Source organism: Chiloscyllium plagiosum, chromosome 17, assembly GCF_004010195.1.
Source record: "Chiloscyllium plagiosum isolate BGI_BamShark_2017 chromosome 17, ASM401019v2, whole genome shotgun sequence".
NCBI lineage: Eukaryota > Metazoa > Chordata > Chondrichthyes > Orectolobiformes > Hemiscylliidae > Chiloscyllium > Chiloscyllium plagiosum.
The window spans coordinates 64,095,014-64,116,843 of NC_057726.1; the positions used below are offsets into that span (position 1 = coordinate 64,095,014).

At 43.6% G+C, this 21,830-nt stretch overlaps 1 protein-coding gene across 3 annotated transcripts in view; it reads left to right on the plus strand.

Moving 5' to 3' along the window:
• LOC122558575 (RNA-binding Raly-like protein) overlaps positions 1–21,830 on the plus strand; it is a 949,610-nt gene that overhangs the window by 94,066 nt on the left and 833,714 nt on the right. For all 3 annotated transcript variants that reach the window (XM_043707325.1, XM_043707327.1, XM_043707326.1), the window contains exon 2: positions 4,657–4,801. The gene's annotated coding sequence lies outside the window, so the exon portion shown is untranslated. The remainder of the gene's footprint in view (positions 1–4,656; positions 4,802–21,830) is intronic.

Consider the following 21,830-nt stretch of genomic DNA (forward strand, 5'->3'; position numbering starts at 1 on the left):
CCCGCACCCATATCTCCCCACACTCCTGTGGCCTATCCATGCTATCTCATGGTCCCTCATAAGCACCAACTTATACCCTTCCACTCATCCCCCTTGACCTCTCAGACCTTTCTGCCTGCTTCCTCCCTTTTGTCCTCCCCATGAGGCATCTTACAGCCATCCTCATGTCAACTTATGCCCCACCAACCACCCTGTGTCCTACACCCTCCATGTTAACTCATCTGACGTCCCACAGGAACTATGCTGAGATTAAATAAAGTATTGCTGAATTTGATTTAAACTAGCAAAGGTGAGAACCCATTTAAATCCTTTAACACTGTCTTATTTCTAACTTATTTTTTAAACTGTGGAAAGTAATGCAACTACTTATTATTCCTCTTTTGTATCCAAGATTTGTATCTCGGTATTTGGACCTAACGTGGTGCCATAATAGGCAGACATTTGTAAAAGCTTTTCACTGTGCCTCTGCAATGGAGTACACATGACAATAAAGGATGTTCTATATTCTGAACCTCCTCTAATAGTTTATAATTTACAAAATCTTTAGTCATAATCCCACTTTGATGACTTTATAAGCAAATGGAACTGTCAGTCAAGGTGTGAGCTGACTGAAATCCCATTGTGATATTAATAGGCTGTGAAATCAGCTTGTCCACTCATTCTATAATGATAGCCCTCAGACCTATGTGAATGGAGTGAGACAACATTGTATTTTTTTTAACCACTGGGTAGGAGATTTAAATGCCTTGACAATTTGAAAACCTCTTTAACTTTTCTTTTGAAAGCTTTCTCGAGAGCTCCATTAAGCTTATTTAATTTTTAATGCTCATTCATGTCAACTTTTAACCAGCACAAACTCTCCTCGGGGGCACATGACGTTTCCCCCCCCCCCAGATTGATATCCAACAGGATACCTACCTCTCTAAAGGACTCAAGGAAGTTTAAACCTGCTCCTACAAGTCATGTTTGCTGCATATTAAATATGCAGAGTTACCTCCGTGAGCCAAAAGTGTGCAAATTGCAACTGTGCTGCATGCCCTGCGTCTGCAAAAATTGCGAGAACTGTATTCAGGTGCAAGAATTTCAGATTGATGTCTACAGTGCTATTTCAGTTAGATTGGAGAGCCATCTGTGAAACAACTTCAGGCCATTATCTGTCAGCCTGTGATTTTGTGCTGTAAGGGATACTCTTTTCTGCCACCAACACCTATGATTCTGCTTCATTATAGTTTTCTCCCTTTCAAAACGTTCATTCTGATTACTGAAGCTTGAAACTGTGTTTAACGGAATGGTAATCCTTACTGTGAACAGGCAGAGCCAGGGTAGCAGATCGTGAGAAATCTAAAGTCTGAATTTTGACCGAACGTCATTTTCTCCATCTCTCCCTCCCCAGCGATAATGTTCCATCTTCCAGAGGTTGTCGCAATTTTACCAGGTGATCTGTTACAAAGACAGAGCATGCTGCAGAAACGCAGCAGGTCTGGCAGCAGCTCTGGAGAGAGGGTGGCACGGTGGCTCAGTGGTTAGCACTGCTGCCTGACAGCGCCAGGGACCTGGGTTTGATTCCAGCCTCACACGACTGTCTGTGTGGATTTTGCACATTCTCCCCGTGTCTGCGTGGGTTCTCTGATTTCTTCCCACAATGCAAAGATGTGCAGGTTACTAAATTGTCCGTTAGTGCTCAGGAATTGTCCATCGGTGAATTAGCCATGGAAAATGCGGGATTATAAAATACAGGGTGGGTTTGGGTGGGCTGCTGTTCAAACTTGATGGGCCAAATGGCCTGCTTCTATGCTGTGAGGATTCTTTTAAAAAAAAAACTTACCATTTTGAGTCCAGTGTGACTTTTCTTCAGAAATAACTCAAGAGTGAGATGAAAGCTCTTATCCCAGATATGCGCAACAATGACACTAGACGTCTGTACTCCAGGTGAGTGAGGCCAGGTGGTCTGGTTTGGTGTCTGAAGCTTTGTGTTTTCAGATTATTGAAAAGTACTAGTCTAGCTTCTGAGCGGGCTAATGCAGAGTAATCCAATAGGCAGCATTTGCCTGTTCTCGGGCTGTTGAATTTTTATTTGATCTGTGAAGTTGATTGGACATTTGGCTGAACGCCTCCAGGATATGAGATACACTCTCTTTCTCTCGTTTGACTGTCACCGCTGTTCCAACTGTGATCAATGTGAGCCGCAGCAGAAAGCTGATTATTTCCAAGGCATAGATAGCTCCCAGCTTAGTTCGTCTGTGTACAATGCTGCCTTAATGGGTGCTCATTGTAAAATTGCAGTCCGCTGTCTTAACCATTACTGCATCTGAAGCATACTCGCTCACAGTGTGAATGGTGATCAGGTAGCAAGCTGTGAGGACCAGATAACTGAAAGCAGCAATTCTTCTTCATTTTGATGCTGCTGAATAAAGGAACGATGGCTTTCATCTGCACTGTCAGCTATCTTTCAGAAAACATGGACCGGTGAGACCTGTAGGCCCGGAATTCAAATGTGCTTTAAGATTGTACAAAAACTCAAAGAAAATAGGAGAATCTGTAAGAAGGACACCCTGGGGACCTTGAGGAAATTCTATCCTGTTTATATTAATAACTGCCGGCAGCTGTTATTATTGCTGTAAATTCTGAAGGGCTTGGTGTCCAAATTGGGGCCTAATGATGCAACGAGAAAGCAATTTTGGGCAGCTCAGTAGCTCAGTTATCACAATAATGTTCTATTTCAGCATGGGGGAAGTGAGAGATGAACCCGTCGTGGGAGACTGGAGGGTCTATGAACCTGCCAAGCCCACAGCCCAAGTCTAAGAAATTAGGCTTCAACCAAAAACTGAAATCATGCATGCATTCGATGGAAAGCCACATTGACCAGGAAATAAATCTTAATGACAATTCTTACACACATTCACACACACACACACGTACACACACATACGCACACACACACATTCACGTACACACACACATTCACGTACACATATGCACACACACACACACGCACATGCGCGCACACACGCACACACACAAACAGGGGTGTCACCTCTCTATATAAAAGAAGGCACAACTAAAGTTTGCTTCTTCTGCAACATTTCCACCAAAAGCCCAACAGGAATGTGGCAGTCTGGGGACATTCACGTACACACACACATTCACGTACACATATGCACACACACACACACGCACATGCGCGCACACACGCACACACACAAACAGGGGTGTCACCTCTCTATATAAAAGAAGGAACAACTAAAGTTTGCTTCTTCTGCAACATTTCCACCAAAAACCCAACAGGAATGTGGCAGTCTGGGGAGGGAAGGTAATTTTGGGTTCTTGACGCAGTGGGTGTCAGCTTCTCCTGCCCACCCCCTTCCCCAAGGATCTCGGTTCAGCTTCCCCTGAGTGAGAGTCCGGAGTCAGATCAGATATTGCTCGGACTGAGCAGCTTGCTAAGTGGGAGGAGACTTTCTCGTCCACTCGTTTCCCTTGTCTGCTTTAGGTCTCGGCCTAGCACGTGGTCCGCACCCTCAGAATTTCGACCCTCTCTCACAGCTCTCTTTGGGCATTGTTTAAATACCAGATGCTGCTGCGGTGCATGTAGAGAGTTGGGCTTTGCCATTGTACACAATCACTGCAGGAAGAGTCAGGACCCATGGTTGTGAAGCTCGAACATTGTGGCTCACGTTTCCTACCCTGAGCAATGTCCCTGCCTTGAATTTGATTGCCACCAATTCCTTTTGCCAATAATGTTCTTTCTCCAGATTCCAGCAGTCACAGAGCCATCATTGTCCTTTACACTGGATCCATTTCTCACTTGAGTCTCATGACATGCAAGAATTGTGCGTGATTCCATGTTGTGCTTGGAGTTGAATGAATGCACACATGCAGCTAACCTCCAATGTCCGAGTTTCTTACAGTTGAATGTGAGGCCAGTGTCGCCCTTCCCCCCCCCCCTCCCCCCCCCCCAAGCACTTGTGTTGTGGCAGCAGAGGTGTAAGATTGAGTTTCTCAAGACAAAACCGTCTGTTATTCTAAATGAAGATGAAAAGATAAACACAGAGATGGCTGGAGAAACTCAGCAGGTCTGGCAGCATCTGTGGAGAGAGAAACATTTCAAAAATAAGGATCTACAAGGATGTTGCCAGGTTTGGAGGATTCGAGCTATAAGGAGAGGTTGAAGGGGCTGTTTCCCTAGAGTATCGGAGGCTGAGGGGTGACCTTATTATAGAGGTTTACAAAATCATGAGGGGCATGGATAGGATAAATAGACAAAGTCTTTTCCCTGGGGTGGGGAAGTCCAGAACTAGAGGGCATAGGTTTAGCGTGAGAGGGGAAACATATAAAAGTGACCTAAGGGGTAACTTTTTCACACAGATGGTGGTACAGGTATGGAATGAGCTGCCAGAGGAAGTGGTGGAGGCTGGTATAATTGCAACATTTTAAAGTCATCTGGATGGGTATATGAATAGGAAGGGTTTGGAGGGATATGGGCTGGGTGCTGGCAGGTGGGACTAGATCTGCAGTATTTTGCTTTTATAGATAGGTGGGCATTAGATGCAAAACAGAAAGCCCACAGCTAGTCAGTCTGCATCTGAAGGAGAAATTAATGTAAAAATTCTGATCTGCAGTTGCATCAGAACTCAGTATTTTCTCTTTACATTGCAGTGTGTTAACGTGCTGGTGAGGTACTCCGGCAGTGAGAAGCCAGGTGCTCTTACATGTCACCACCTGACAACTGGAAGTTGGGACCACATATCTGCTTTTTGAAAAGGCTCAACGTTGTAGGAAGTTCTTCTGGTATGCAATCAAGGTTAGTCTTTCTTAAAAATGTGTCTTTTTCTGACTGATTCACTGTCTGTCATTTCCCTTTCTCCCAGCATCTGACTAGGCACAGCTGATTGAAGGATTGGTAACATTTGCTGAGGTATTTGACATTTTGGCCTGTTAGCCAGTGATGCACAATATGGATAACTCTTCATATAAAAACATTACAATTTTATTGTATACTACAGAGCGAGTTCAATGCAGGAATAAACAAATTTTAACCAGAATTGTTTGAATAATGCGTTCATGGCACTTGGCGGCTATATTGGTCTCCCGTCCTGAAATGGCGAAGGGAATTGTTTCTGTCGTTAACCCCTTGAACCTCTGCCACTTTAACAGTACTCTGTCCACCTGGAGAGTTGGTCAGATAATTTAGTTTGAGGTTCCTGAACATGCAGCAACTGAGTAAAAGTATTTAATGAAGTAATTTACTGAATGCAACTAATGTGCACATACCCTATTTCATGTAAACCACAGCTGCCCATCGCCCTTGCTCTCCTTAACTGATAGTGACTGCCCAATTTTAAGCTTAAACTATGTGTCCTTAATTCAATTCTGTCCATGACTCCTCTGGGGCATTCTATCCCCAGTACTGCAATGTACTCCCCAATCAGTGCTGTTACACTTCCTCTTTTTCTCTCTTTCCTATTTTGTCTGAGCGCCGAGCATCAGGAATATTTTAATGCCCACTTGTGCCCTTCTTCTGTTTCCGCTGATGGGAGAGTCCCCAAACAGAGGACACAGCTTAAAAATAAGGGAGTAGGCCATTTAGGACAGAGATGAGGAGAAACCTCTTCACCCAGAGAGTGGTGGCTGTGTGGAATGCTCTGCCCCAGAGGGCAGTGGAGGCCCAGTCTCTGGATTCATTTAAGAAAGAGTTGGATAGAGCTCTCAAGGATAGTGGGATCAAGGGTTATGGAGATAAGGCAGGAACAGGATACTGATTAAGGATGATCAGCCATGATTATATTGAATGGTGGTGCAGGCTCGAAGGGCAGAATGGCCTACTCCTGCACCTATTGTCTATTGTCTATTGTGTATTCTTTAAATCAGATTTTTGTTATAGCCACAACAGTGTATTTCCTTATGTCTACCTGCACTGGCAACGTATGCATTGTATTAACTACAATCGGTGCTTTCACATATACTGATGTGAACCCTGATTTCGACTTGCCTCTTTTCTCCCATCGGAGAAAATGAGGGCTGCAGATGCTGGAGATCAGAGTTGAGAGTGTGGTGCTGGGAAAGCACAGCAGGTCAGGCAGCATCTGAGGGAGCAGGAGAATCGACGTTTTGGGCATAAGCCCTTCATCAGCATTTCCTGTGCTTTTCTAGCACCACACTCTCTTTTCTCCCAGAAGCTGATCACACCTGTTAACTGACTATTCTCGATTCAAGTCCTCCATAATTCTCCCGTGCTCTGTGGTATACATCTTTCTGATATTATTTCTTGTTTCCTACTCTGTACCAGGTTAATTTACAGCCTCCCCAATAGCACGAGCAAACCCCCGCCCTCCCCCCTTTGCAAAAATCCCAGTGCTGGTTTTATTTTGCTGTGATCTATTCGGTTAGTACAGGTCCCATTTCTCCCAGAATAAGCCCTGATATCCCAAGAATCTAGAGGCCTCCATCCTGCATCATCTTTCCAGTCATGGACTCATCCGCTGTATCCACTGAATCCTATATTAACGTGTGTATGGAAGCAATCCAGAGATTTCCACTGTTGAAGGATTTCCTGCTCAGTTCCCACTTAGCTCCCTCTATTTTGACTGCAGGACCACATTTCTCTTTCTCTCTATGTTGTTCATCCCAATATGGAGGATGACTGTCCATCCTACATCCCTCAGAGTGCTCAGCCACTGGTCAATTCCAGGGAGGTAACTCCCCATTCTGGATTCACATTTGCAGTCACAGCAACACTGATACCGTCTATCAAATCACCAATGCTCTTGCAGTTACCATGAGCACCCACTCGACATGAGAGCCACCCGGGGTACGATAGACTTGGCATTGGCTGCACTTCCCTCATGAAACATTGCTCATCTCATCCGTAATGCTGCTCGAATTCAGAAACCCAGAGGACGATTCCTCCATAAGCAGGTATCCAGCAGACAGGAAGTCTCCTGGAATTCCCACATCACACAGGAAGTATTTTTAATGGAAGTTTGAGCAATTGTATCATTTCTAGGAGTTAGCCTTTCTAATGATAATAAACCCTACGAGTGTTCATTAACATTTCTAATACTGAGAAATATTGCTAATAGATAACATACTTTACCAGTTGTACTAAATATTGTATTAAAAACAAGTGGCTGATGAGTTTTATCTTCTATTTTCCCCATTATTAATAAGTAATAATTGTATTGTTGTAAGCTGCTAATTGCTTAGACTGAAGTCACTTAACATTCATCACTAAACAATTTGAGCTCAGCAGTTCACAATGTGTAGTGTGCACAGAGCCAGCCCATGTTCAGAATACAGTGTCTAACATTAGACCTGATTCTGGGATAGGACAGCATTTGCTAAATAGTCCCAAGTGCGCTAAAAATTAAAATTACAACATAAATCAATTGAAGATCATAGTGGCAGTGAGGTGTACTTGTATAGACTGGCAGAGAGGTGCATTTGTATATATTGGAAGCTATGTATATTAATATAGTAGCACCCTGTTCTTTGCATTCAGAATAGATAAACATGTCCACGCATAGTGCCTGTTTTAATGTGAAACTCGTGACAGCACTTTTTTGGTTCATTCCTCAAGGGCAATGCCTTGACCAATCAGGCTTGTTCTAACCGGTTTAAATTTAAACAAATTGGCAGCTAACTGCTGCTACTGTTAGGTGGTGCATTCTCCATGGCTACATCTCTACCAATCACAGTCCGACCAAACAACATTGTCTTCACTTGCAATTTAAAATGCTATTCCCCTTTACAGTGATATTCTTGTGTCATGACCTGATTAGCCCAAGAGGAGCAGCTTTGACAAAGTGTGTCTTTTTCTGAGTAATGTTCCAGTACTGCGTTACCAAACAACTGGAATGTTATCCATTCTGTTTATAAATAGACATGTTTTGCTCAATAAGATGTACACTCAGGGGAATGGGGGATTTGGGAGTCTGTGTTGCTCTTGATTAGTTGTGGCTCCTTCAGAGATTTCCCTTCTGCATACACAATTAACAATGTGATGAAGTAAAGGGATTCATGTTTCTCCGACAGCTGGTGACTCACAGCTCAGAGGAAGATTGGAGCTGCTGTTCATATGTTTCTATTTAATTAACCCTTTGCTTTCATTGTGTGTCACTCTGATTGGAAATAAAGTGCTAACCTAGATGGCTAAGGCTTAAGAGGTGGCCTGAAGGCCCAAATCAATGCATACACACGGCAATACATGTTCTCTTGAGACCATGATACATTGCACTGCATTAAATTCTAAACATCAACAGTTTGAAACAACAATTGTTTTACATGCCAGTAAAGTAGCCTATGATAGGTCTTGTGTAACATAAAGGAGGATAGTACAGAGCTGTACTTAAGTCCTGAAGCAGAAACTCAGCCAGTAATCTATCACAATCTAACAATATCACAACAAGTTACTGATCATTCATCTCATTGTTAATCATGAGACATAGGTGGCTGCCTATGTCCTAACATAACAGCACCCTTTGACTTCAAAAAGACAGTATTCTGTTATCCAATGTGCATTGAGACATTTCGCTGTGAACGGTTATATAAATACAGACATAATTAATAAAAATCCAAACGATTTGGATTTTGTCCTGCAGATTGGCAAATCCTTCTCTTTTTCCCAATTCTCCAAACGATCGACACTTGCTGCCTTCTTAGTTGGTCGCCATGACAATGATGCAAGTGAAGAAAGAGATTACATCCCTCAGACAAACGTATTTTTGAGATAAAGCCAAGGAAACCACTTGAGACCCACCCACTGCCAGTTATGCTGTTAGCTACATTTGGCTGGCCATTAAATGTGACACTCCACAGTTTTGACTTTGAGACTTCTTTTTTCATGCACAGGTTTAACACCTTCCAAATTGTAATTAATATTTGTAAAAGTTATTTTGTATTCCTGATAGTTATAATCCTCTCAGTTGAAGTGCCAGTCAGTTTTCATGAAATTAAGCATTCAATGTCCTTGCTCCCCCCATTGTGGCACTGTCACAGCCACCCCAATTAAAATACCCAACATCAGGGGCATCTGCCCAGACAGGCAGGAGTTTGGCACAGCAACTATAGAACAGGAACAGCATTCAAGGCCAGGATGGTATGCAGTTTGGAGCTGATGTTCCCAAGCAGCTGCTGCCCTTGGCCTACTAGTTGCAGAGCTCATATGTTTGGAAGGTGCTGTCAAATCTACAATGATAAATCGCCACAGTACGGCTTATAGATGGCACACAATGCTGCCACTGTGCATAGCTGGCTGAATGAATAAATTTTTAAGGTGATGGATGTGGTGCCAATCAAGCTTAGTCCTGAACCATATTGTGATTCTTGAGTGCTTTTGGAGCTGCACTTCTCCAGGCAATTGGAGAGTACTCTATTACACTCCTGATTTGTCCCTTACAAATGGTTGCCAGGCACTGGGGAGTAAAGACACATGAGTTAGAGTAGCCCTAGCCTCTATGTTCTTGTAGCCACAATATATTTGGGACCTCATGTTGAGGTCATCCAGGATGTTGGTCAGGCCTCTTCTGGGATACTGTGTGCACTTCCGGCCGCCCTACTGCAGGAAGGATGTTATTAAGCTGGAGACGTTATTAAGCATGTTGGTGGGAATGGAGAATTTGAGTTACAGGAAGAGGCTGGGTCGACTGGGACTTTTCTCACCGGAGAGGAGGAGGTTGGGAGGTGACCTTGTTGAGGTTTTTAAAAACATGAGCGGCCTATATAAGATGAATGGCAAAGGTCTTTTCCTTAGGGTAGGGGAGTTCAAAGTGAGGAGGAAAGATGTTAAACGGACATGATGGGTAACTTTTACACAGAGTGGTTTTGGAATGAACTGCCAGAGGATTGGAGGATGTGGGTACAGTTACAATGTTTAAAAGACATTTGGATAAGTTTATGAATAGGAAAGGTTTGGAGGGATATGGGCCAAGTGCAGACACTTGGGACCAGTTTGGTTTGGGATGTCTGGTTGGCGTGGACTGTTTGGACCGAAGGTTCTGTTTCCAGGCTGCATGACTATATTTATATGTTTGGCCCAGTTTACTTTCTGACCAATGAGACCCCATGAGGATGCTGATTAATATTCGATTCGCTCTCGTTGGAGATGATCATTGCTTAGTGCTGAAGCAACATGGTCCCATTTTAAAGACAGCGGTTCTTTTTCCAAACAGGAAGTGAGTGAAACACTTAGGATTTTAAGACAATCGGACAAGTTTCATGCTCATTTTTCTTTTGTTGACATGTATCTTTTAGAGAAACCTTTTGAAGTTGCGATGATGGAATCAGAATGCTGGTTCTTGTTACTAAAACCTCTCTTTGTGTTGACAAACTTGAGAAGCTAAAAGAAACTAATTCTACATTAGTAAAAGGGGTGACAGCTGGCAAAATGAGGATATTAAATGCACAGAAACAGCCTGTGTTCTCAGAACGGTACAAGGACAGTTCTTCAACTGTTGCTGTTGGCTTGCATTTGCTTCCCTCTTTCCTATCTGCTAATGATTCGATTGAATGTTCCAGCATGTTTCCCACTGCAGTTGGGATTAGGAAGCTGACAAACACATTGCAGTGTGCTGTCTGTTTCCACCAGGGCTTCATTTCTATTCCAGCTTAACTGTGTTATTGTTATGGAACAGGTAGAAATCTCCATCAGTGAAACAATGTCAATTCCAACTGAGTGACTTAATACCGTTTGTATTCAGCAACTTGGCCAAGGCACGATTTCATAAAGAAAACTCAAGCAAAACATTGAATTTTACTGCAGCACTGCCGAGGGAACGCTTACTTTTTGGATAGTGACAAAATGGTGGACCCATTTTGAAATGAGAAGTCTGCTCCTTGAATAGACACACTTTCTGAGGTATGGGGTTAAATAATTAGGATAAAGTCACTGGATAGATTCCAGTCTAAATTCCTCTATGCCATGACTCAAGAGTTTGAGGGACATTGCGGAAACACCAATCTATCGAAATGTTAACTCTGATTTCTCTCCACAGATGCTGCCAGACTTGCCCAGCTTCTGACGAGTCATTAATATGTGGTCATTATGCTGTTCCCTGCCAAAACTTTCCACAATGACTTTATCCTAATTATTTAACTCCATTCCTCAGAAAGAGTGCCTATTCACAGATGCTGCCAGAACTTCTGAGCTTTTCCAGCCACTTCTGTTTTTGCTTCTGATTTACAGCATCCGCAATTCTTTCAGATTTTATTTAACGACTAGATTGGTGTTTCTGCAATGTCCCTCAAATTCTTGAGCCATGACATGGAGGAATTTAGACTGGAATCTCATGCATAAATTGTTAGTAATGGTTTTTAAACTGTAACAAGTATAATTTTTTTAAAAATCTTGCTTTACAATCCTGCCTCTTTTCCCCTCTTCCATTATTTTTATTTCTCTTTTTCTGCTGAATTTGATTTTTACCCAACTTTCATTCAATGTCATTGGTTAAAGATGGAGATTGTCGTTGCATCATTCCTGAAGCTAAGATCCCTCGTAACATCATTATCAGCCCACACTTCAAGGGAACCATTCTAACTGGAGACATTCTCCCATTCTGGACAAAGCCAGAACCCTAGGCTGGAAAATTCCCCTCCCCCCACTCCCCCATCCCTATCACGGTGACTGGCCAGCAGGAGGCAGGGTGGTCTGTAAAATTAGTGGAGTGTTATGCCTATCATTTACCTGCCTTTGTGGCTGTTTTATCACTGCCCATCTTACATCGAGCAATGGCCTCTCATGACATTCCCATTCAAATCCCAAGGGTGGTCACCTGGATGGAAACTGAGCAATTGAGTGATTTGCCAACATAATCAGTTGCTTCAGAACCACAGTGTTCGTAGGTGTGAGATGTCATCATACTTGTTCACACAGTCACCAGAAAGAGGCACCGACAAGGAGTCTGACTTGGTAATCGGAAGGGCTTTTTGAGATAGATAGACCATTTTAAAGGATAAGCTTAAGGAAAGTCAAGATATTAATAAACATTCTGTTATCAATAAACATCTTGTGCATTTTTTTAGATACAGTCATAGAGTTATACAGCATGGAAACAGATCCTTCAGTTCAGCTCATTCATTCTGACCAGATATCCTAAATTAATCTAGTCCCATTTTCCAGCACCCAGCCCATATCCCTCCAAACCCTTCCTATTCATGTAGCCATCCAGATGCCTTTTAAATGTTGTAATTGTACCAGCCGCCACCATTTCCTCTGCCAGCTCATTCCATACCCGTACCACCCTCTGCGTGAAAAGGTTGCCCCTTAGGTCCCTTTAAAATCTCTCCCTCCTCACCTTAAATCTATGCCTTCTAGACTTCCTTACCCTGGGGCAAAGACCTTGGTTCTTCACCTTATCCATACCCCTCATGATTTCATAAAACTATAAGGTCACCCCTCATCCTCTGATGCTCAAGTGAAAACAGCCCCAGCCTATTCAGCCCCTCCCTATAGATCAAACCCTCCAGCCCCTGGCAACATCCTTGCAAATCTTTTCTGAACCCTTTTCACTTTAACAACATTTTTCCTAAAGGTGGAAGACCTGAATTGAACACAGTATTCTAACTGTGGCCAAACCAATGTCCTGTACAGCCATGACATGTCCTCCCAACTCCTTTACTCAATGCACACACCAATGAAGGCAAGTGTACCAAATGCCTTCTTCACCACCCTGTCTACCTGAAACTCCACTTCTAGGGAACTATGCACCTGTACCCCAAGGTCTCTTTGTTTGGCAACACTCCCCAGGTCCCTACTATGAAGTACATAAGTCCTGCCCTCCCAAAATGTAGCACCTCACGTTTATCCATTTGCCACTCCTCCGCTTACTGGCCCATCCGATCGAGATCCCGTTATACCCTGAGATAACCTTCTTCAATGTCCACTACATCACCAATTTTGGTGTCATCTGCAAGTTTATTAAGAATTAATCCTATAATCACATTCAAATCCTTGTATATCAATAATAAAAACACAGTGGATCCAGCATTGATCCTTGTGATACACCACTAGTCACAGGGCTCCAGTCTGAAAAATAATACTCTACCACCATCCTCTGTCTGCTATCTTTTTTGCCAATTTTGTAACCAATTGGCTCTCTCTCCCTGGATTCTCTGTGATAAGATCATAAGACTGTAAGACGTAGGAACATAAATTAGGCCATTCAGTCCATCGAGTCTGCTCTGCCATTCAATCATGGCTGATAGGTTTCATAACCCCATTCTTCCACTTTCTCTCTGTAACCCTTGATCATCTTGTTACTCAAGAACCTATCTATCTCGGTCTTGAGTATACTCAATGATCCAACCTTACTAACCAGTCTACTATGCAGAATCTTGGTGAATGCCTTGCTGAAGTCCATACAGACAACCTCTACCGCTCTGCCTCATCAATCATCTTTGTCATCTCTTCAAAAACTCAATCAGTTTAGTGAGACACAATTTCCCAAAGCCACGTTGACTATCTCTAATCCATCCCTGTCTTTCCAAATGCAAGTAAATCCTGTCCCTCAGAATTCCCTCCAACAGCTTATCCCTCACTAATGTCAGGCTCACCAGTCTGTAGTCCCCTGGCTTTTCCTAATCGACAATGGCAGCACATTAACCACCCTCTAGTCTTCGGGCACCTCCCTGGTGCCTGGGGGTTGATAGAAATATTTCAGCAAGGTGCCAGAAATCTCTTTTGAGGTTCCCCCAATGTTCTGAGATACATGTGACCAGGTCCCTGAATTTATCTACCTTTTATGAATTTTAAGATCTCCAGTACCTCCTCTTTTCAAGACATCACTATTTATTTCCCCAAGTTAACATCTTTCTTGAAGAAAAATTTTACAAATTAAATAAATGAATCCTTACCCTCGTGTGTGTACCCTATTGTAGAGCAAAACAACTTTGTTTTATTCATTCATGGGATGTGGGTGCCACTTGCCCATGTTTAATTGCCCAGAGGGCATTTAAGAGTCAACCACATTGCTGTGGGTCTGGAGTCATGTAGGTCAGACCAGGGAAGGATGGCAATTTTCTTTACCCGAAGAATGTTAATGGACCAGATGGATTTTTAAAGGGGAGGTGATGATCTAGTGGTATTATTGCTGTGCTGTTAATCCAAAGACCCATATAATGGTATGGGGACCCCGGTTCAAATCCCACCGTGGCAGAAGGTGGAATTTGAATTCAATTTTAAAAAAACTAAACGATATGCAATTAGTTTATTCTAACGCTGTAATGATTTGGACTACCTTTGAATAAGGACATAAGGCTCTGAAAGGGTTAATACTGAAGTGTACCTTAAGCATCACCCTCTGTGATTGTATCATATGGACATGGTGACAGAATATTTCAGGATTTCAAAGGACAAGGATCACCATGCAGTTCCTCCTCATTGCTCTGATGGACATTGTCTCAATAACAATGTTATTATGAATCGACAGACCGTAGATTTATATTTGCAATTTGATTACCGTGGTGGCCAGTCACTGACCATATTTATGTAAAAGTGTCAATGTACAGTCGGTTCTGATATAACATGATTGTTACATTCTCACGCGATCTCGCTTTACAAGGAAATCACACAATAACCGCGCCACTTAAACTACTGGGGCCAGAATTGCGTTATAGCCAATACACAAAGAAATAACAGTCTAAATTCTTGTATCATGTTAAAGCCAATTCGCACTGAGGAAACACATTGTTGCAGAACAGACTGAACTTTTACTATAAGTCTAACAGGCAAAATAAAACAAAGACATATAATATTTACATAAGACAATTTGGATATCTCTTAAACTTAAAAGGCAAAAAAGAAAAGTTCAACCTTTTTTCCAGCAATATAATTTACGGGCAATCAACCCCAGTGAAACATCACTCCTATCTTAGTTTAGAATTCCTCATTAAATTGATAAAGTCACAATTGTTTCCTTTTGCTAAGTTTTTGCACACTGTCTCAACTTGAGATACAAAGCACCCCCCCCAGTCTGTTTGCAGTGAGAGTTAAGAAATAAACGAGAGGCTTTAACAACTTCTAAGCCACTTAACATCACATCTGCTGAAATGGATCATTGTCCAGCTGCTGCTGGGCCCTGGGCTCCTCTTAGCTAATAAACTTCAATAATCAGCAAATACTTCACCAGGTAGCTTGTTAAGTCACATGATTCCTTGGAAAGGCTACCTTCTGCACACAATTCCAAATGACATTTTCAAACACATGCATGACTTGTTGACACATTAGGAAACACTCAAGGATAATGATCAGGGAATGCATATTGTGATCAAGTGGTTACAAGCAGAAGGGCACCCCCTGAATAACAATGTGACCTCTACAAAGAATGTATTTCCTTAGTGAGACAGCTGTGAGTGTTGAGTCAACAGTGATGGTATTACGGAGGACTGAGAAGACCATCGCCATGAAGGAGATCTCCACTCTAAGGTCAGTTCATGACCTCCGAAGATTGTTTGGTAACCAACTGGTACAATTATTGCTTCATTCAGAATAGAATCCTTGAGACAACTTCTCAAGAAGATGCAAGAGTGATATTGGAGACCACATCGAGAGAATGTTTTTCAGAGGTTCAAGAATGTACTGACATCCACAGATGCCCTAGATCACTGTATTTGGCAGCTGATCCTTCAGATCTATGTTTTGGAGCTGGACTCTTCCAAGAATAACCAGATGGACGTTGCAAATCAATCTATTATGCATCATGAGCATTCGCAGACACTGCAGCTGTGATTGAGAAGGAAGCTCTCTCAGTTGCATGAACTTGTCAGAGACTTGTGGGCGGCAGGGTGGCTTAGTGGCTAGCACTGCTCCCTCACAACATTAGGGACCCGGTTTGATTCCAGCCTTGGGCGACTGTCTGTGTGTATGTAGAGGAGCTGGTATTGTACTGGGGGAGGGGGGGAGGTGACAAAATCACATAACACCAGGTTATAGTCCAATAGGTTTATTTGGAAGCACTAGCTTCCAGAGCATCACTCGTTCATCAGGTGGTTGTGGAGTATAAGATCATAAGACACAGAATTTATAGCCAAAGATTACAGTGATATACTGAACAAACCAAGATTGTTGTTAAGTCTTTCATCTTTTAGAATGGGTTGCAGGTTTCAGTTCATTAATACGTAAATCCCAGAACTTCTTTTAAGTCACATTCTTGAGATAACTTAAGACTTTATTTTAAAAAAACGGTGACATTTCAGCTCAGACAATGCGTTAATGGTGTGAGGATAGAGTCTGTCTGTATCATAATCTTGAGTCAGACCAGTTCTATTTCCAAAGTGGAATTTATAAAATATTACATGGATCGACTGCCTGCATTAACTGCCTGCAGGTTGTGCATTTTTTGAGCAAAATAGAAGGTATCTGCAAATATAATTCTGCAAATACAAATTCACCGCATAGACTTATGTGTGTGTGTATGTGCAAGAGAGACAGAGAGAGTGTGTGCATGTTATTGTGCACATGAGAGAGTGTGTGTTTGCATGTGTGCAAGCATGGTGAGGTGTGTGTGAGTGTGATGGAGCATACGCTTGTGAGAGGATGTATGTGTGAGTGCGAATGTGGAGGGTTGGATGTATGTGTGTGTATAAGAGACAGTGCCTGTATGAGAGAGGATCTGCGTGAGTACGTAAGAGCGTGTGTGTATGTGTGCTTGTGTGTGCGAGAAAGTGTATAGTGTAGTGGGGTCACCTGTAGGGTGACATGAACCCAAGGCCCCGGTTGAGGCCATTCCCCACCATGGGTACCCCATGGTACTATTGACTCTCAGCCTCTGTTGGCCACTTTGCTTTGTTGCCTATCCCGAAGTCTGCCTTGAAGGATGGTCAGCTGAAGATGCGAGGCCAAATGTCTAGGACCGCTGAAGTGGGAGGGAGCACCCCTGTTTAGTGATCATTACGTGGTGTCCATTTATCCGTTACAGTGTCTGCTTGCTCTCGTCAATGTACCATGCCTCGGGGCATCCTTGCCTGCAGTGTATGAGATAGACAACATTAGCCAAGTCACTTGAGTACCTGCCACGTACACGGTGGGTGGTGTCCCACGTGTGTTGGTGGTATCAGTGTTGACCGTCTGAAAAGTCTTGCAGTAGTTGCCATAGCAGGGTCATATGGTGTTGTGGCCGATGTCTGGAAGGCTGGGCAGTTTGCTGCAAACAGTGATCTGTTTGAGGTTTGGTGGTTGTTTAAAGGTGAGAAGTGGAGGTGTGGGGAAGGTCTTGGCGAGATGCTCATCCTCATTAATAATGTGTTGCAGGCTGCGAAGAACATGGCGTAGTTTTTCAGCTCCTGGGAAGTACTGGACAACGAAGGGTGCCCTGTCGGTTGCAGCACGTCTCTGTCTCCTGAGGAGGGCATTAGAGTTTGCACATCCTCCCCGTGTCTGCGTGGGTTTCCACTGGGTGCTCCAGTTTCCTCCCAAAGTCCAAAGTTGTGCAGATTCAGTAGATTGGCCATCTTAAAATGCCCATATTGTCTGGGGATGTGCAGGTTAGGCGGATTAGCCACGGGTAATGCGGGGTTACAGGGATAGGGTAAGGGGCCGGGTGTGGGTGGGATGCTCTTCAGAGGGTCAGTGTGAATGAATGGGCTGAGTGGCCTGTCCCCACACTGTAGGTATTCTACGATGATTCTAAGATTTTATGAAATGACATTACCATGTATTGTACTGAGCACAGAGTATTACAGGTGAACTCTCACAATCGCTGCAGTCTCAGCTAGTTTCCGTGAGGAGTGATTGTGATTAGCATCACAGAACTGAAGCACATGTCCAGTCAGTACTTTAAATGGAGAAAACACAATGTGATTTGGAGCTTTGACTGGGGCAAGAAATAACACTAATCTGTTGAAGGAGATATTATGTCATGTGACAAACTTGGTAATGTTTAAGTAGGGGAGAGATGTGAAGAAGCAGAGAGGTTTATAGGAATGTTTGAGTCTGCTATAGTTAACGGCAATACTCCTTATATTAAGACTCATCTCAAAAGGCAGCTGGCTGAACAGTGTCACAGTCAGCCCCCTCAACTCCTCCTTGTGCCTGTTTTATGCCTCGATGTCTTGGAATGCTGTTCTACATTCAAAGTGCGATGTGTCAATGTCGGATTGTGGGGATTGGAATATGATACCAGGTGTAAATTTAGAACAGCACAAGCTGGATGGTGTAATTTGTCCGACAACCCATCACTCATGCCTTTACGGCAAGGGGGATTGGATTAATTTATCAAAACTGATCAATCCACAGTCTGCTCCCAGTGCAGAATGCAATATTTAGGCTTGTTTTGACATATTGTTGTTTCTGAATCAGGGGATTCAGTGCTAAGATTCAGATTCACTGTCAGGGCAAGAATAGATGTGCCGTTTCCCAATTAGCCAATATTTCTTTACTAAACACTGCTGTTTTCTCAGGTGCCTGCCTTCTCAGGAAAGGTGAAACGTTATTCTACAATTCAAGATTTGCCCAAATGTAGTTGCTTGCTAATTTCTTTGAAGTCAATGGCTCCCCACATAAGTCCAATTTGATTCTGGCAGAGTGCAGTGAGAATCTTCCAATCTGGTGCTGTAACTCGAATGGGAAATGCATGAGCATTCTCAGGCAATCCCTGCCCTTAGCTGAGCAGCTTCAGCCAGTCTTTTGCAGAAGGTATAGCGGGGGATTTCTCATCTGTGGGATTTCGAAGCTGCCAGACCTCCTTGGTTTCTTCTAAGATTCTTGCCCAGTCTCAGTAGCTGGCAGTGGCCAAGCTGGGGGGGTGATCAACACTGTTAACTGACCATCCTTGCTCTGGAGTCATTTTCATACACACTTTAACTAAAGCTGTGTTCGTCTCTGAGTTTTTAGATCAATTGCACTTGTGTGGATCTGATGCTTTATTTCATACTTATCAGTATGGCTTTAAACTTAAAAATATCTCCGTATTTCTAAGAATGTAAGAATCAGGTTGCATTTTTGATACCCGGAGCATTCCATACTGCTGAAAGCTCAGGAATCTCACTGAGGATTTTTGGTTGATCCAAAGTATTGACACTCGCACAAGCGCGAGGTTGCATTGGCTCAGGAGCTGAGGTGGTTATTAAAATGAAATGTGTATTTTACTGTAAAGTCTCAAAGCCATGCCTCAGTACAAAGTGACCCAAGTAGGAGGTGGTCACGTGCTAATTTGGCTTTTCAAACATAGATTCCCTACAGTGTGGAAACAGGCCCTTCGGCCCAACAAGTCCACTCCAACCCTCCGAAGAGTAACCCACCCAGACCCATTCCCCTAACCTATTATCCAATATCGGGGATGGTCTTTGGTCTTCATTAATGGAGATGGAGAGGTCCAGGAAGGCGAGGGAGGTGTCTGAGATGGTCCAGGTGAATTTAAGGTCAGGGGGGAATGTGTTGGTGAAGTTGATGAACTGCTCAACCTCCTCGCGGGAGCACGAGGTGGCGCCGATGCAGTCATCAATGTAGCGGAGGAAGAGGTGGGGAGTGGTGCCGGTGTAATTACGGAAGATGGACTGTTCTCCGTAGCCAACAAAGAGACAGGCATAGCTGGGGCCCATACGGGTGCCCATGACTACCCCTTTGGCCTGGAGTAATGCTCCATTCCTGATGAAGGGCTTTTGCCCAAAATGTCGATTTTGCTGCTCCTCAGATGCTCCCTGACCTGCTGTGCTTTTCCAGCACCACTCTGATCTAAACACTATTATCCAATATCCCCTGACTAATGCACCTAACATACACATCCCGGAACACTATGGGCAATTTAGCCTGGCCAATCCACCTAACCTGCACATCTTTGGACTGTGGGAGGAAACCGGAGCACCCAGAGGAAACCCACGCAGACACAGGGAGAATGTGCAAACACCACACAGACAGTCACCCGAGGCTGGAATCAAATCTGGGTCCCTGGCGCTGTGAGGCAGCAGTGCTAACCACTGATTCTTAACTTCTCTGATGCCTCCCATTGTGTTCCTCAGTTATGGGGACTACGAGATTAAAAACAACAGTTGAGGCAATCTAATTTCATGGTCGAGTGGAAGAAAGTTCTCTAAGATCAATGGGCTGAGAGGTGGCAGCTGGAGTTTAATTTGGATAAATGTGAGGTATTGCATTTTGATAAAACAAACAAGAGCAGGACTTATACAGTTAATGGTAGAGTCCTGGGTAGAACAGGGAGACTTAGAGGTTCGGGTACATAATCCTTTGAAATTTGCATTTCAGATAAACAGGGTGGTTAGCACATTGCCTTCATTGCTCAGACCATAGAGTATGGGAGTGGGGACGTCATGTTGAGGTCGTACAGGACATTGGTGAGGTCTCTGTTGGAGCACTGTGTCCAGTTCTGGTTGCCCTGTTATAGGAAGGATATTAATAAGCTGGCGAGGGTTGAGAAATGATTCACCAGCATGTTGCTGGGAATGGAGGGTTTGAGTTATAAGGAGAGGTGTTGGATAGCCTGGGACTTCTTTCACTGGAGCGTAGGAAGTTGGAATTATCGAATCATGAGGGGTATAGATATGATGAATGTCAGGTGTCCTTTTTCGAGGATGAGGGATTTCAAGATTGGGGGCATGTTTTGAAGGTGGGAAGAGAGGGATGTAAATAAAGACATGGGGGGCAATTTTTTTTACACAGAGGGTAGTGTGTGTGTGGAGTGAATGAACTGCCAGAAGAACTGGGTACAGTTACCATGTTTAAAAGACATTGACATAAGTACATGAATAAGGAATGATTGGAGGGATATGAGCCAAGTGCATTTTAGTTTCAACCCTAGTTTAGTTTGGGACGATGGTTGGCATGGACTGGTTGGACCGAAGGGTCTGTTTCCCATGACTATGACTCTAACCTGATGGGTAAAATAACATTCCGCCAACCTCGGGTTAGCGTACACATTGGATGTTATTGCTGTTTGGACTTGGTCTTAATGCTTCCTCTTCATATAAAGACTGTCTCCACATGTGAGCCCATGTGCGATAATATCTGAAACTTAATGCCACTTAAGATGAGGGTCGGCTAATGGATTGCTTAATGAAGTCCAGCTAACTAATGGAACACAGAATAAAGATAGATGGGGGCATTTTCAGATGGCAACTTGTAACAAGTGGAGCATCACAGTGATCAGTGCTGGGGACACAATTATTTATGATACATAGACGTTAATGATTTGGATGAAGGAAGAGATTTGATGAATCACTTTATTTCATTATGATGTGCATCTTGCAGTAAGAAAAACAGTAAAATGCAGTGAAAAGCTTTCCCATTCTCGCCGTTATTCGGCGCCATTTTGAATAGTTGAAAGAATGAGAAAAAACGTGCAAAGATGTCGCTTAAAGAGAGTCCCGAGTAAGCTCATCATTAACAATGTCTGTGCTGCCACCCGCCCCCCCCCCCAATGCCTCGCCACCCTCTACATCAGACTCAACCAGTGTTGAAGTCCCCAATCCTCAGATGCCATCTTTCACCACTGGGGGCCAATTATCCACCGCCACCTCCTTGCTGCTGCCTGAGCCAGACTTATTGATGTCAGAGTCACGTCTCTCGCCGCTTGGGCCTGCCTCGACGTTGCTGTGATGCCCTTCCACCATCGCTTCGCTGCTGCCAGCGCCAGATCCAATCAACGACAATCTTCAGACGCCATTTTATTTCTTGCCGTTGGGCCCACTTCGCTGACGTCACTTCCACCATGAGGTCTACACTGGGCTCACTTGCCAACACTGCCACTAGAGCTCAGGACAAGTGGGAAGTAAGTGGAAAGATAAAGAGAAGTGGTGGGAATGGACGAGCCGTGGCCATTTTGATGACTTACCAAGGTACAGATGTGTATGTACTGTAAGCGAGTGAGACAAAAGTAGGTGGGAGGCAA